This window comes from Canis lupus, chromosome 1 (assembly GCF_011100685.1).
Source record: "Canis lupus familiaris isolate Mischka breed German Shepherd chromosome 1, alternate assembly UU_Cfam_GSD_1.0, whole genome shotgun sequence".
Lineage (NCBI taxonomy): Eukaryota > Metazoa > Chordata > Mammalia > Carnivora > Canidae > Canis > Canis lupus.
The window spans coordinates 55,750,063-55,765,398 of record NC_049222.1 but is presented as its reverse complement, the minus strand read 5'-3'; the positions used below and the strand labels follow the sequence as shown (position 1 = coordinate 55,765,398).

The following is a 15,336-nucleotide window of genomic DNA, read 5'->3' as shown; positions in this document are numbered from 1 at the left end:
GATGGCAAATGTTAGATGGTGTATTTTTCATCATTTGTCTTCATTGAAATTTGGCTCCAGTTACTAAAAAATATATGAAAGAAAATCAAGCAGAGAACACGGGGTCATGGAAAGGCCCTGGCTCCCGACACAGAACCTCAGTGCTGTTCAAATGGCTGTGGGTTTTGTTATTGCAAAACACGGTGCAGAACTGGCGCCAGTTCCAACAGGCAGAGGGAAGGAGGGTGTTTGACCCACAGGCCTGTGGATGAAGATGTGGGGGTCCAGGGAGGGGCTGCTGGTGCCCCTTCAGGGGCTGCTCCGGGACCCCACCCTGTTCTGTGTGGGGTGGGGGGGCACCCCAGCTCTTGGGGCGCTAGGGTGGACTCTGGGGAGAGCACTGATGAAATGCCTTGAGAGGTGGACAGCTTGCAGGTCCCAGCACTGGTCTTCCAACACTGGCTCCACGGGGGGAGGGGAGCTCCTGTACGGTCCTATCCTGCTCCTACCGTCTGCTTCCCATCTGGACATGGAAGTTTTGCCACCTTCTGGAGACGTCCTGGGAGGTGAGAACTGTCAGCTCTTCCCCTCACTTCCCCGCTGGCACCCTGGGGTGCTCCCCTGCATCACCCCCACCCACCCTGTTAATCTCCCTCTCAAGGCCCAGGCTGGATCCAACTTCTCCCTCATAGGATCATAGTTTCTGGGACCCCACCTTGAGGAGCCAGGTGAGTGTCGTGTTCCCTGGAGCCCCTGGCCCTGCCCCCAGGGCTTTGGTCCTAGCGGGGGTCAGAAGCAGGAGCACCCCCAGGCTCCCCCTCAGAGCCCACCTGCTAGCTTCTCCCTGCTTCTCTAGGAAGGAGCACAGCTGACAAGGCATCGCCTTTATTCCTGCTGCTCTGCTTCCTGATGCAACCTCATGGCTCTCACCTCACTATTTATACTCAAAGTACGGCCCTCGGAATTCCAAGGAAAACCTTTTCTCACTCAACAGAGCCTAGATCTTATAAATCAAAAGCGTTTCAGCTTTCAGACTAATGCCTTAGTCATACAAGTACAAAAGTATTCAAGATCTCAAAAGTCAAGAAAATGACTTTTTCTTCCCTGAGGCAAAGCCTCTGACGTACAAACAGGAATGATGAAGAGCTATTCGGGAGACGGAGGAGGAGCGGGGAAGAGGAGGGTGAGGAGGAGGAGGAAGAGGAGGAGGAGGAGGAGGATAGAGAGGAGAGGGGAGGAGAGAAGGAAGAGGAGGAGGAGGGGGAGGAAGGAAAGGGGGAAGAAGGAGGAGGGTGGGGAGGGGGATGGGGAGGAGTACATGGAGGTAGTACCTGGGAGCATGTTCCGTTTCCTGCATCCCTCACGTGGCCTCCCACAGCCTCAGAGCCCCGGCCTCCTTGTCACCCCCAGCACCTGCCCCTTCCTACCACTTCGCCCACACACGCCCACTGTCTACTGGCCAGTCCTCCCAGGTTCCCCATCTCCCCACCTGCTGGGGGGCCTGGCAGCAGAACAGGTAAGACCCTGAATGACAAACAAGTGCTCCATCCTGGTCACTGACCACCACTCGCTCCGGCTAAGGGGCCAGCGCAGGAGGCCGGGGCTATGCGGGCTTACCCTGCACCTGCTGCGCCGTGGGCGGCCGGGGCTGGAGGGGCGAGGGTGGCAGGCACAGGGAGGTCCCGCTCCCCAGGGCTCAGGGCAGCCCCCATGTGTCAGCTGAACCATTGCCATCTTTTGACGCCCTGCGTGTGTAACTCCTGGGTCCCCGGGGCAGGCGAGCGCGGGAGGTTCTCCGCTGTGGCCGTGCTGTGTGGGCGATGCAGGAGGACGTCGGATCTGTGCCCGGGGGTCAAGCTGGAGAGGTTTGTCCACACAGAGCCAGAACCCCGAAGGGCCTGGTGAGCCAGGAGCGAGAGCAGTCTCTGAAGGAGAGGCAGGTGGCGAGGCGGCGCAGAGCCTTTCTGGCACATTCTTCCTGCAAGGCTTCATCCAAATGGGAGCCTGGAAGTGACTTCACTTCCTCCTCTTCCTCTGCGACGGCCACTGCGGCTCAGGCTGACCCAGGCTGGCCACTGTCGCGGGGAGTGGGGAGGCTGGGCCATCTCCTTCTCCATGTACGGAACCCGACACTTGCCACTTCAACCTTGGGCTCGGCTGCCGAGAAAGGGTCCCCCCGGACTCTACCCATGAGGTCGGTCCTTGCCTCACTGTGTGTCTCGGCCTCTCCCACGGTAGGGGCTTGCCAGGCTTTATCCGGTTGCCCTCCTTCCGTAGGACCAAGTCCCGTGGACAGGGCCTGCCTGACTTCTCTCCACTTTTCTGCAGATTCGAGTCCCCACATTAACATCCTAGCTTCACCCCTTACTCATGCTGGAACCCCCGAGGCAGGAGCCGGAGCCCTCATGTCATTAGCCAAAGCTACAGTAACCTGACTTCCCCCGAAGGCAGGCGCCCAGCTGATTTATGATGCTGGCTAGAATCAGCCTGCCCATGAGCTGTGTGTCCCTGTGTTATCAATTTTTTTTTTGGTCATTTCAAAAGATATATTGTTACAATTAATCACAGCGCAAATACACTTGCAAAAGCTTTTTCTTCTTTCTTTTAGGATGAAATATGAATCATTCGCTACCTCTGACCAGGCAACAAGCACGCTCACAGGAAAGCTCATTGTGAGCCAGCAAGAGGCATCTAAATGTCACAGATGAGGCTCGTGATGGGGACTCGAAAGGTGGCCAGCAAGCCTTCCCTGGAGACCAAAGCCATCCTCGCCGCAGTCCCTGCCTGCCCCACCGCGGGAGGCTGCCAGGGCTCCTGTTCACCCGAGACGCCTCGCCACCTGCTGGGACGCGCAGCACGGAGGGAGCAGACCACAGGCTCCGCTGCTAGAGTTGCCCCCGCTCACGGGGCACCGGGAGCCCATGCGTCTCCCTGAGCTGAAACGTATGGACTTCAGCAGGACCGAGGCCGGGCTTCCTCCCTGCGTTTTTGGGGGGCCTCGTGAAGCACACGCCTGGGATTTCTCTCTGCTCCCTGGGTGCTCATCCTGTGTGGGAGCAAGGTGAAGTCTTGGTGTTGAACGTGGTTCTAGATCCGGGTTTGAATCCGGGTAAGCCTCCAATACTTACCCTGCTCCCCTCTCAAGCAGGTGGTTGGTCACCTTACAAGGATTTTGTCCCAGCTGGGCCTTCAGTGGATGGTGCCCGGCTCTTTGTCTCTTACCAGATTTGGAGCTGGGGTATGCAGGGAGCGGGGAGGTGTTGGAAAATGAGGGAAGATCCTGATTATAACAGAGGCAGAACTCCTAAGACCAGCGACTCTGGGATCTCTCACTGTTGGTTTGTATTCATGACGCTCTCTGAGGAGGAACGCCCCAGAGAAAACACCCCCTCTTCCCCAAAGCAGAATGCCATTCACAGGGGAGTTTGGGATGGGGACTACATGGGATGGTCTCCAACTGACGATGTTCTAACTGATGATTTTTTGACTTCATGATGTTTGCATTTCGGTATAAACTACTGGAATTTTGAATCTGGATCTTGTCCCAGGCTAGCAACATGCTGTCTGGTCCTCTCTTGTGATGCTGGCCAGTGGCCCCGGGGCCTTAGCACCTGTCAGTCAGGCGATCATGAGGGAAAACAGGTGACACAGTGACAGCCATTTATACCCGAGAACCACACTGGTGTTCACTTTCAGTACAGCACTCAGTAAGCCACACGAGCTGTTCAAGATGTCATAAGATGGGCTTCGAGTGAGATGGCTTTGCCCGACCGTGGGCTGATGCCTGACCATGGGCTGATGTACATGCTCCGAGCATGTCAGAGGGTGGCTCAGCCAACCTAGTATGTTAGGTTAGGTGTCTGAAACGCATTTGCGACTTACCAGTATTTTCAGCTTATGGCAGGTTTATCGGGATGAAACCCCATCCTAAGCTGAGATGAGGATCTACATGTGAAAATGCAAGCAGAACGAGTCAAAAATATATCAGATGCAACTACGGTAAAGCTTAGAAGGATACTCATAGCTTTAAATGCTTATCTTAGAAAAAAAGAAAAAAAAATGAAATCAATAACCTAAGTGTTCACAAAGAGAATCTTGGAAAATAAGAGCAAACTAAATCCGAGGCAAGCGGAAGAAATTAAATCATAAATACTGGCGTGAAAGTCAGTGACACTGAAACAGGAAAACAAGAGAAAATCAATTAAATCAAAAGCCATTTGTCTGAAAACCAGCAAAATTGGCAAACCTCAAGCTAGATTAAACAGAGTAAGTGAGGAAAGACACAGATCACCGAAACCATGAACGAAGGAGAGGAAATCGCCACTGACGGCTCAGAAATAAAAAAGACTACAAGGGAAGACTGCAAACAGCTTTATGCCAACAAACCCAACGACTTGAAGTGGACAAGTCCCTAGAAACTTAAGAAGAAATAGAAAATCCAAAAGGATCTATAACAAGTTAAAAAAAATTAAATTAGCCATTAAAAATCTTCTCAGAGAGAAATGCCAGGCCCAAAGAATTGAATGAAACATTTAAAGAGGAGAAATCTCCAAGACTCCAAAAACTCTTCCAGAAAATAAAAGAAGAAGATGAGCTTTCCAGCTCGCTCCATACGGTAGCACCCTGATGAAGACGTGAAAAGAAAAGTCCATGCTAACATCCCTTGTAAATTCAGAGGGAAAAATTCTCACCAGAATGTTAGCAAGCTGGATGCAACAACGGTGCGAAGGGTCACACGCAGGGAACGCAGGAGCTCTCCGCCTGCGCTGGACACTCCGCTGGAGTGTCCGGGCCCTCGTGCAAACACTGCCTTGACCATGAAGCCACTCCTGACACCCAGACATGTGTGATGGCTCAGCCTGGAAGCGGCCTCTCAAACCCAGGAAACTGCCCACCTCTGCGGCCACTCGGAGCCAAGTCCTCCCCTAGCTCTGGGGAGGTGCCCCGGCCACACCACCTGCTCCCTTCTCCTGGAAATCACTTTGAATCCATCATCTGATCTCTGAGCCCCAGCCCCTCGCCTCTAGGAGCAGAAATGGTGACAATGATTTACTCACCAGGCAGCTGCGGGGACTGATGTACCACTGGATGGGGGCCCACTGCCCTCACGGAACCAGGGCGCTCAGCAGGGGTGGCTGCGGGGAGTGTGGGGCTGGGCCGGGCCAGCTGGTGGGCGGTCCTCAGGTGAGCCCAGGGCAGGGGATGGTGGGGGAATAGGATGGGAAGCAGCCGTGAACCACCCAGTGAGGACGAGACATAGGAGCCGGGCCCTGGCGGGTGTGGGCACCAGACGTGAGCATATTGTTCACCTGGTGCAGCAGCAGCCCATGTGCTCAGCCCACTGTTGCTGCTGTGGCTTCCTGTGTTGAAGTACCTTTCTGGGCCCAGGATGGAGCTGCAGCCTGCCCGGGCACCCAGTTAGCCCACCGAGGCCGAGAGCACCCAGGAACTCAGCCTGTTCCATCGGAATCCTGCACCAGGTGTCTCACGGCCACAAGGTGGGCTGGGTCGTGGACAGACAGGTGCGTCCTCCCCTCCATGTGGGAGGCCTTGCTGCCCCTGCCCACTTCACGAAAGGTGTTATGCCCACTGCCCTGTCCCCTTCAATCGTGTTTGGGTGGATTCATCAGTTCCCCTTGGGACACTCATGCAGGTGCCACCTGCTGCCAGCACAGCCAGGGGAGGTCTGCACACCAGCTCCTCAGTGCCAGGCTCAGCGCCAGGCTCAGCATTGCATATGTGATCTCCTTCGGGCTGATCTGGTGAGCGTCTGGGCAGCCACCACCGTGTCCTGTCCTGTCACACCTACCTGCTTTGCTGGGATACATAGCATTCTGCTCCATGGAGGGGTCCAGGTGCTCAGAGGCTAGATTTTGGGTGAGACACTTGAAGCTGAGTTCAGGTGGAGCCTTAGGTGGTAGGGACACAGCTGTACAGATGGGGGTGGAGAGTCTGCTGCCCGGTGCTGGGTGAAGCCTGGCTCCAGGGTTCCCTCTGCCCACAGCGATTTGGGTGGGGGTGGTGACAAACCCAAGTAGAAGCAACTAAGCAGGTGGTGCACTTTGAGGCTCTTTCCTTCAATTTCAAGACTGGACCGGGGGTCTGGCGAGGAAGCACTTTGATCTCCATGGGACCAAAGCCCTGGATTACAAACAAAGGAAGCAAACACATACATGTTTACTTGGCATGGTTTGGTCTAAGGAAGCATCTTTGTTTACCCTTTATTTAAAGAACGCAGGCGCGCCGGCCCACCTCGAGGCAGGCACCCTCCACATCATGATGTCAGCCTGTGTCCTGCAAGCGGAGGGCCAGGATGCGAAGTCTGCAGGGCCCCGACTACACGTCACAGCCCCCAGCGAGAAGGCCACAGTGAGAATCCGGGGCGAGGCTTCCTTTTTCTGTAAGTGGGGAATTCGCCATAGGAGAAGGGGCAAGGGTCTCCAGGGTGCTCCCCGGCAGCTTAGCGGGACCCGAGGAGGCCTAACAGGGCCCAGAGCAGCTGGGGGCCCTTTGCCCCAGCACCCCCTTACAGGACAGGAGCCCTGATAGCTGGGGCCCAAAGCCCACCTCTGCCCAAGAGCTGGCACTGGCTGCCGTCCTGCTGTTAAGCAGAGAGACAGGGTCCCCAATAAATGACAACGTCATGTATTTATGCAGTGGTCTCTGTCGCCATGGGGCTGCCTGAACTTCTAGACAAAGAGGCAGTCTTAAGGTCATAAGAAAAATAGTGAGAACAAGGAAACCCACTGGAAATCCAAGGGACCACATGCAGACATGCACCGCAGTTGTCGAGGGCAATGTCATCTCTTATCTGCTCCCTTGCATGCCTGGGAGACGCAGCATTATCTCTCAGCAGCAGGGCTCACAGCTTTGGGCCCTAACCAAGCCTGGCTCCAGGAGCGTGGCCTGGCTGTTCTCAGGCCCTGCAATGGCCCCCTCACTGGCTCTGGCTCTGAGGCAGGCAAAGCTGTGCTCATCCAGCCTCTGACCTCTCCTGATGCTGCCCTGGGAGGGGGAAATTTCTGAGACTGTTCCACATGTTCACTGAATGGAGACACAGAAGATGCTTTCTTAGGAGGGCCGCACCCTGGCTCACAAAAGAGCAGACTCCTTCAGAAGAATAGTCTCAGGACCCGGGCAGGTGGAGGAGGGCCCAGCACGCACAGGACCTGGGCAGATGGAGGGCGTCTAAGCACACACAGGACCTGGGCAGGTGGAGGGGGGACCAGCACGCACAGGACCTGGGTGGGTGAAGCGGGGATGGAGTTCTACACAGTTGGGTCCTGTGACCTTGGGCTCTTGGCTGACTTTGGCTCGGGATCCAATCCCTTGGAGTACAAAGATCCATCTCCTTTTCCTTGCAGGGTGCCCTCACCCACTCTTCTTTTCTCCTGTTCCAAACCAGGCCCAGGACCCACTGATGAAGAGGGTGGGGAGGGGGCAGAGACAATTGCTTGAATGCAGACACCCCTGGTTCCCAGGTTCTCATTTCTTGGTGCTGGTCCTGACCAGAGGTGGGCAACACCTGGAGCTTTGAGACCCTGTTTCTCAGGGTCAGTCAGGGGTGCCAGAGCAGATGCATCAATATGTGGGTCAATGAAGGGTTTTACAGAAAGAGCTGAGCGAGGGAGTGAGGTGGATGTCAGCAGTGCCCCTGCCACACACTCCTGTCCTTCGTTTCTTGGGCTCACGTTCAGCAACATCACCCCTGCCCCTCTCTGCTGGGCACGGGGCCTCAAGGAGTCACAGGGCTGTGCACCCGGAGATGTGCCAAGTCAAGGGTATGACGTAGAATAAACCTGGGCCCTGACCTGCCAGCTGACCCCCATGTGCCTGGCTCGCAGGGCAGGGGGAGGAGACCTTTCCCCGACCTTCCCCCATGACCCAGACAATGAAGCTGTTCATGAGGTCACACGACCCATGAGGAGTTTCCTAGGAGGGGATCCACATGCAGGCAAGCCAAGAGCGTTTCTGTTCAGAGAAATAAGAGAGGAGCCAAGCGTGTGTTGCAAGGGAACTCCTAAAGGAAAAGGAAGCGTGAGCGTGTTCTGCACACCCAGAGGCACTCGCAGCTAGCAGGCACGGCTTCGTGCCTCGTGGGGTCCAGGGAGGCAGGCTGAAAACCCATATACTAAGGTGTTTATGAAGTATTTTTGGATGTATCTGTGCCGATTCTGGAATTGGGGGAGGATACTGGGCATCAGGTGAGCAGGCCCAGGTTTCAGACCATCACCCCCTGGCAGCACCACGGTGCCTCCTGTGACCCTGGGTCCCCAAGGAAGGAGACCCTCACACAGACTCACGAGGCCTGACAGGCTCCCCAGGGGGCCCTGCTGGCAGCAGTTTGGCCAAGCCATCTGTGCGGCCCCGTATTGTCCATCCAATGGGGATCTCAAACAGGCCATGATAGACGGGATCGCTGTTACCATCTATTGCTCCTTCCTGTAATAGCATTAGAATTCCCCATCCATCGTCTTGTGGCTTGGCCTGTGCATCCCACGGGAGAAGTGGGGAGTCGGCGTGCAGACTGCGCGCGGCTGTAGGACCAGCACTGGTCAGTGAGAGGTACGTGGAAGCAGGGCTGCCGTGTCAGTGGAGCCTGGACTTACAGACCCATCCAGAGGCCTCGGGTCTCTTCTTCATGGCCTGCTTCTCCGGGTCTTTGCTCAGTGGTCACCTAACACAGGCCACCATGGACTCTCTTCACACTAACCCCGTAGTACCTCCATCCCCTGGCTCCCACCACCCTCTACCCCCTGGCTTAGGTTCGTGCTGCGAGGATGAGCAATTCTCTCCATCTCCTACTGCAGTCCACTACTTCAAACAGCAGGGATCCTGACAGTCTGTCCTTAAAATTCCAAACACAGCACGGTGTTTCTTGCTTTCTTTTCATCTGCAACAGGCCATATATGTCATTGCTGCTATCTACTCGCTCAGAAGGTTCTGGAACCTGTGACTTGCTGAGAGTGGACACAAAGGTCCGACCTGACCATGCTGTGAGCCCTCTGAAGGCTGTCTTATAGATCTCTCTATCTCTGCCACCACACCAAGCACCCAATTCAGCAGACGTCCCCAAAATATATTGGATAAAGAGCCTTTCAGGAAAGTGAGTTTTATGTTATGTCTAAATCCACATGTCAGAAAGTGGAGCCAATCCCGGAAACCAAGACACGCCTTTGGATAATACGAGGAACTGGCTTTTGGTTTGTCAGGTTTTGTGCTTTGCAGCCGGAGGGTGGCAGTGCTAGAGGGCATCGAGGCGCTGTGGGAGGTCAACCCAAAACAGCACCAACCCCCCGGACAATTGTGAGTTTACCAAGAGACCAGAGACCGGCTGAGAGAGCAGAGTGGGGTCAGAGGGCACAAGATGGAACAGGGTTCTGGAGGGCACAGTGGCCGTGGGCAGACTTGGAGTGGCCACCAGTGCACCTGCCGCTGTGGCTTCCAGGCCTATGGCCACGTGTGTGGTCTGAAGAGGGGGACAGTGCCAGCCACTTCAGCCACCTTTCCTGTTAGCAGGTGTGGCAACCACGCCATGACTCAAGCTACTTGACCTCAGAGTAACACACCAGAATAAGTATAAGGTCCCCCTTTCCTGCACTGGGTGCAAAATTGAGGACTGTCTGGAGCCTTCTTGGGGGGCACTGGAGCCTGCCCAGAAAGCATGCCAATCCTGGGAAATAGTTTTCAGAAACAGCATAGTCCCTTCTCAGCTAGTAACAGATCCTGTTACCAGGAAGCTGTCCTGTGAATTCTCACTTCGGAAGATCAGTGTGTAGAAAAGAAAGAGGCAATAAGCCTCCCTTCACACAAGGACAGGGAGCAAAGCTGGCCAAGGCTGTCCTTCCTGTAGACGTTGTTGCCTGCGGAGGGAGCCTGGAAGGAGATGGACACTTGGGTCTGCACCAGGCTCCGGCCCTGCCCAGCAGCAAGAATTTAAGTGCTAACTTGCTGTGTCTCGGTCTTCCCATTAAGACTATTACAGCCCTCATTTCACTGCTTTCAGAACTCCTGTGTGTTGGGGGACCAGATGATGGGGTCAGGTCTCCGGGCTGCACCCCTCGTGGCTGGGGCTGGATCCTGCCGGGGTCAGCGCTGGGCCGAGTCCAGCTCTGAACAGCTGTAGAGAGTAAATCCACCTTTTGGGGTCAGGGCACCTGAGGCTTCCCGGGTGGGATGGAAATCTGCTTAGCTCCATAAACACCTCGTCCACCCCCCAGGAAACAGCAGAAAGCTTGGCGTGAAGAGCGCAGGGACACTGTATGGGACTCACAGCCTTCCCGGAGCACCTGCTGCTTGTCCCTGTGTAGATGCTGCCTGAAATACCTCACTGAGTTACTGGGCAGCTAGAAACTTGCTTATAGTTATTTGCACTGGGAACCTGACTCCCATTTCATAACATAAACATGAAGTTTTTATTATTATTATTTTGCATGGCTTTAATGTTCCAAGAATGCAACTATTACAAAGATTGAACTTTATTTTGTCGGGACATTTTCTGGAATTTATTCACTATGTTGGAAAATCGTGTCATGGTAGCACGAGAGCTGCCCACACACTGCCCTTCCACCCCAGCTCTTCTCGAGTTCCCGAGGGGCTGTGTATGGTGAACGCACACATCTGCTGATCCACGACCCCTTATCTGCAATTCTAAAATCCAGCTTGAATCCAGAAAGCTTGAAACCCAGCGGTTATTTCTGTCTAGTGACCCAATCTGACTTGAACCAACAGGGGTGCCCCCAGAGAGCACAAGGCCCCGGACGCAAGTTTTTGCTGGACCCCTGACTACACACACATTACGAATGACCCCAAATCAGCACGTCAGCAGGGTCCTGACACATACATGGTTCTGCAAAAGAGATGCTATGCTTGCAGCGAGAGCAGTCTGCTGGCCTAAAATGAGGGCTCGGCCCCAGGGGCCCAGAGTAAAGCCACAGGCAAGTCCCAGGGCTTCTTGGGGCACCCAGCATGGAGCAGAGGGTCAGAGGGCTGGGAACCAGGGCTCAGCTGGGCTGAGGCCGGGCTCTAGGCTCTCCACCCTGGGGACACTGGAGGACACAACAAAGACCTAAAGGGTGGGCTCCCGTGTGGCCGGGCTGGTGCTGTGAGCTCACTGGCCTCTTAAACACCCATTTTGTGTGACTGTTCATACATTTTAGCTTCAGAAACGTTCTTTGACTAGAAGATACTGTGCCAGCTGTAAGGGTGTTGACCTGAGATGCACAGAACAAGCACAGTATTACCATTAAAAAGTCCTTAAAAGTGTAAATCCCCAAATACATCTACTCAAAGGTTTCAGATAAGACATTATAAACCTTCTTTCTAGTGTAACCGTGCTTGAGAATTTACATATTAAATATGTAAACACACTATTTTTTTTAATGAAGTGTCTTTTTTTTTCTTTTTACACCGTGGTGAAAGCATTATGTAGATTTGCTTGTTATTTTTATTATTTATTTATTTATTTAAGATTTTATTTATTTATTTATGAGAGACAGAGAGAGAGAGAGAGAGAGAGAGAGGCAGAGGCACAGGCAGAGGGAGAAGCAGGCTCCACGCAGGGACTTGGGACTTGATTCACGACCCAGGGGCTGAAGGCAGCACTAAAGCACTGAGCCACCTGGGCTGCCCTAGATTTGCTTTTTAAATTCTGTGCCTGACTAGGCAATATTTCCTATGAATTAGACTCAATATGGCAAAGCAGTATCAGACTGTCAGCAATGTCAGGATTCCGAGGGAGGGCTGGGAGGGGGCGGGTGCTCGCTGCCGAATCCGGAACCAGGGCCACAGCGAAGTGGGCCTGGCGCATCCCGGCCTCCTCGCCCAGACCTGGTGAAGCGCTGCATCAGGCTGGGCACGACCCGGGGACTTCCACGCTGGGGCCCTTGTGCGATAATCACATCAGGCCCAAGGGACATCTTACTGAGCAATGATGAGAGCTGGTTGATAAGTGGATGGGAGGTGGCACCGCACGCCGGGCGCTGGGACGCAGTGGTGCCCAGGAGCACAGCAGCCGTGCTGACAATAGCCTCGCCAGACCCCAAAGCGGAAATAAATTCTGCTGGCTCGAGAAATCAGAGGGAGAAGGTTTAAGTCCAAATAGAAAGTGCAGCCCCTCAGGGGTTTTGTGCTACCTGCTGTCAGAACGCGGAACGCAGGGGAGCTTAGGAAACGGCCAGTCTGGGGACAGGGACAGTCAGGCTCTGACGTCCTGCACCAGGTGCCTGCACATCCTATTTCTAATAGCAGGTGGCTCTGGGGGAAAAGACCTGGTCTCTAGCCCCCTACCCATCCGTCTCCCTGTGCGGCCTCGCTCTTACCCTGGCTGATCCCCTCTGCATGGCTGGGATTTGGGTGCCAACTACTGGGGTTCCCAGGTACCCGCAGTCTGAGCAACATCGGGCCCGCAGAGAACCTCCCAGAGTGTCCGGCAGCCCCTCGGCTGTCGTCACGTCTGTGGCCCTCAGAACCACCTGCAGGAGCGCCCTTGCTGCCGAGGGGAGGAGGCGTGGTAGGCCGAGCATGCTGCTTCTCATCTTCCTCCTGCCCTGGGCCTGGGCCCACCTGTGAGCTCCCTGCCCCAATGGGCCCTGAGCAGCCAGCAAGCCCCTGAGGGACTCCAAGGAGCCACGTAGTTCAAACCCAGGCCGACACACACAGTCCACCCCACCCCTCTTGCAGCCGGTCCCCGCACCGCCTGCCCCTGAGTTACAAAAACAAAGATGTGCAAGTCCCGCTAATGCAAACAGCATAAGCAGAGTCTGCTTGGGGGGAGGCGGGGGGTGCGTCCGGAGCCGGGCTGCCCTGCAGGAGCCCCCTGGCCGTCTGCGCCAGACCCAGCCTGTGCGGGAACTTGACCTCCAAGCTGATCCGCAGAGACAGGACCCCCCGACCCCCTCCCCCAAACAAGTGTACATGCCCTCCCAGTGCCCGAAAGTAGAGCATGTGGTGAAACAATGATCTGAGGCTGACTAAGCAAGTGAAGCTGGTCCCTTGCCACGCTGGCTCACACAGCAACACCTCCTAGCTCACCCCAGCCTCCCGGATGCTGAAGGAAAACCTCCTCACGAGTGGGGTATGGCTCTAAAAGCATGTGGATTGTGTGCTTCGAAGCAGCCTGCAATCATTTCTGGCTGCTTGGTGCCCTTCGGGGGCTCCTCAGCCCTGAGTGGATGGTTTATAGACTCAGCCTCCAGAGGCTACCACGCGGGCCTAGAAAGGGTTAATGCTGAGGGTAATCAGCATTCCAATTACGATCTTCCTTCCTACCCCCTTATTAGAAAAACCATGTCTCCAGAGAATCTGTTCTCACTAACAGTGAATATGAAGCCTTTAAAATAACCCGGCGTTAGGTTTTCTGGAGGAAGCCGTCTGGCTCCCTTTGGGGGTGTTTGGAAACATCTGAGGGGCGTTTTTAGTTTTCACAGAAACGGGGTGCTTGAGGCCCCAGGGATACTTGACATCCTGCAATCCAAGGATTTCTGCAAAATGAAGGATTGTCCTGCCAGAAACGCCCATAGAGCTCCTAATGAGAAACACTGGTTTGTCATTAAAAAAGGAGAGAGACAAAGTAAAAAACAACAACAATGGAATGTTGTTTTCTTTTCTCTTTACAAGAAAGTTCTCTCCTTAGGCAAGGCCACCAAGCTCACTGGGGGACCTCAGAGTCCAACTGTCCATGATCCACCTTTGGGGCAGCTCCTGCTTCCTTCTGAAAGGCTCAGGTAACAAGTCCACTGTTCTGCAACGACCCAGGCAAGAGCTGCCCCCAAAACGGAGCTTCAGAGCATCCTCAGCCAGATCCACCCATGAAGGCCTTAATCACGCAGCTGGATGTGCACTAACCCTGGAAAAGCCATGAAACCCACTTCCTCCGTCCAGCCCCCAGCAGCTCCCTCCGAGGCATTAGCCCTTGAAAATGGGTGAGAGAAGGTGCAGACCCAGTGACGGAAGTCAGCACAGCAAGAAAGTGGACAGATACTGCACAGCCTGTTGGGCAGGTGCTCAAAGGACAAAGAGGAAGAGGGAAGGGAAAGGAGGGAGACACAAAACTCCTTTGTAAAGGAGACAAACTGTTGACATTTGGCAACATAGTGCATGGCTTGCAAAGGTAAGGGCGTCTTAGAGCTCAGGAAGAGAGAGTTGCTTATTCGTCCCTGCCTCAGTCCTTCCAGCTATGAATCAGGGATGGTATTTCCGAGAACCAGTACTTGCTCGTTGGGGATATCTGAAGAAAGCCTACAACTGGGATGTTTCTAAGGCCTGATTTCAAATATTCTGTGCCAAAACGACCATAAATCCACTAGTTATACTTCAGAGCAGGTGCAATTTTATTTGTTCAGAAAAAAATTAGTTGCTGTATCTCTGCTGAAAAGTAACACACTTTCATGCCTTCCCAAGGTCACTGCAGACACCTGGCCATGTGTGGTCCCCAAGCCTCCGGGGGAATGCACCCTGAAGACACACTGGCTGTGGACTTCTGGCTCCAGGACCATCAAAATGTACATCTGTGCTGTTTTAAGCTGCTAAATTTGTGGTGGTTTGTCAAAGAAGTAATAGGAAACTGCCAGAGTGTGCAAAATATTACATGAAACATTGTGTTTCATGCAGCTAATATTGTGGCTAGTGATAAAGAAATGATTATTTCCCCCTCAGGCTGGGAAGAAGGCAAGGAGGACCTTGCCATTCAAGGCAGTACTAGATGTTGATGCCAGAGCAATAAGGCAAGAAAAAGGCATATGGATAGAAAAGGAAGAAAGGAAAGAGTCTCTACTTACAGACAAGATCATCTATGTAGGAGATCCCAAGGAATCTACAATAAAGCTCTGAGACCTTACAAGTGAGCTCAGCAAGGACTCAGGATGTGAGATCTAACAGACCAACCACATTAACAACATAGGTGGACAGAGATCATGTGGAAACGGAAATTAAAAACAATACCACTTAAAAATGCTCCCAAGGAAATATGTCTCTAGGTATAAATGGAACAAAACATGTGGCATCTCTATGTTGAACATCACAAAATGTTGACAGAAGGAAAGTCAAAGGCGGTGGGAAGAGATGCAGAGTTTGCCACGTTCGTGCACTGAAGAGTTCACATAATAAAGATGTCAGTTCCCAAATGGATGTGCAGATTGTCACAGTTCCTACCAAAATCCAAACAAGGTTTTATAGGGTTTTTTTATAGACATGAACAAACCTACTTAAAAATTTATATGAAAAGGAAAAGGACCCAGAATAGCTAAAATAGTTTTTTGAAAGAGAACTAAAATGGGAGGAATCTACCCAATATTCAGACTGGTTGTGTAGCCATAGTGATCAAAACAGCATGGTGCTAGAGAAGAGCAGGGCCATGGA

The 15,336-nt window shown here is 53.6% G+C and overlaps 1 long non-coding RNA gene across 1 annotated transcript; it reads left to right on the top strand.

Annotated features, from left to right (window-relative positions):
• The first annotated feature begins 638 nt into the window (after window positions 1-638).
• Window positions 639-10,232, top strand: LOC111095985. The gene is made up of 4 exons (XR_005353802.1): window positions 639-707; window positions 2,588-3,088; window positions 6,211-6,379; window positions 8,882-10,232. It is a non-coding gene; the product is annotated as an uncharacterized LOC111095985 (long non-coding RNA).
• Window positions 10,233-15,336: the final 5,104 nt, after the last annotated feature.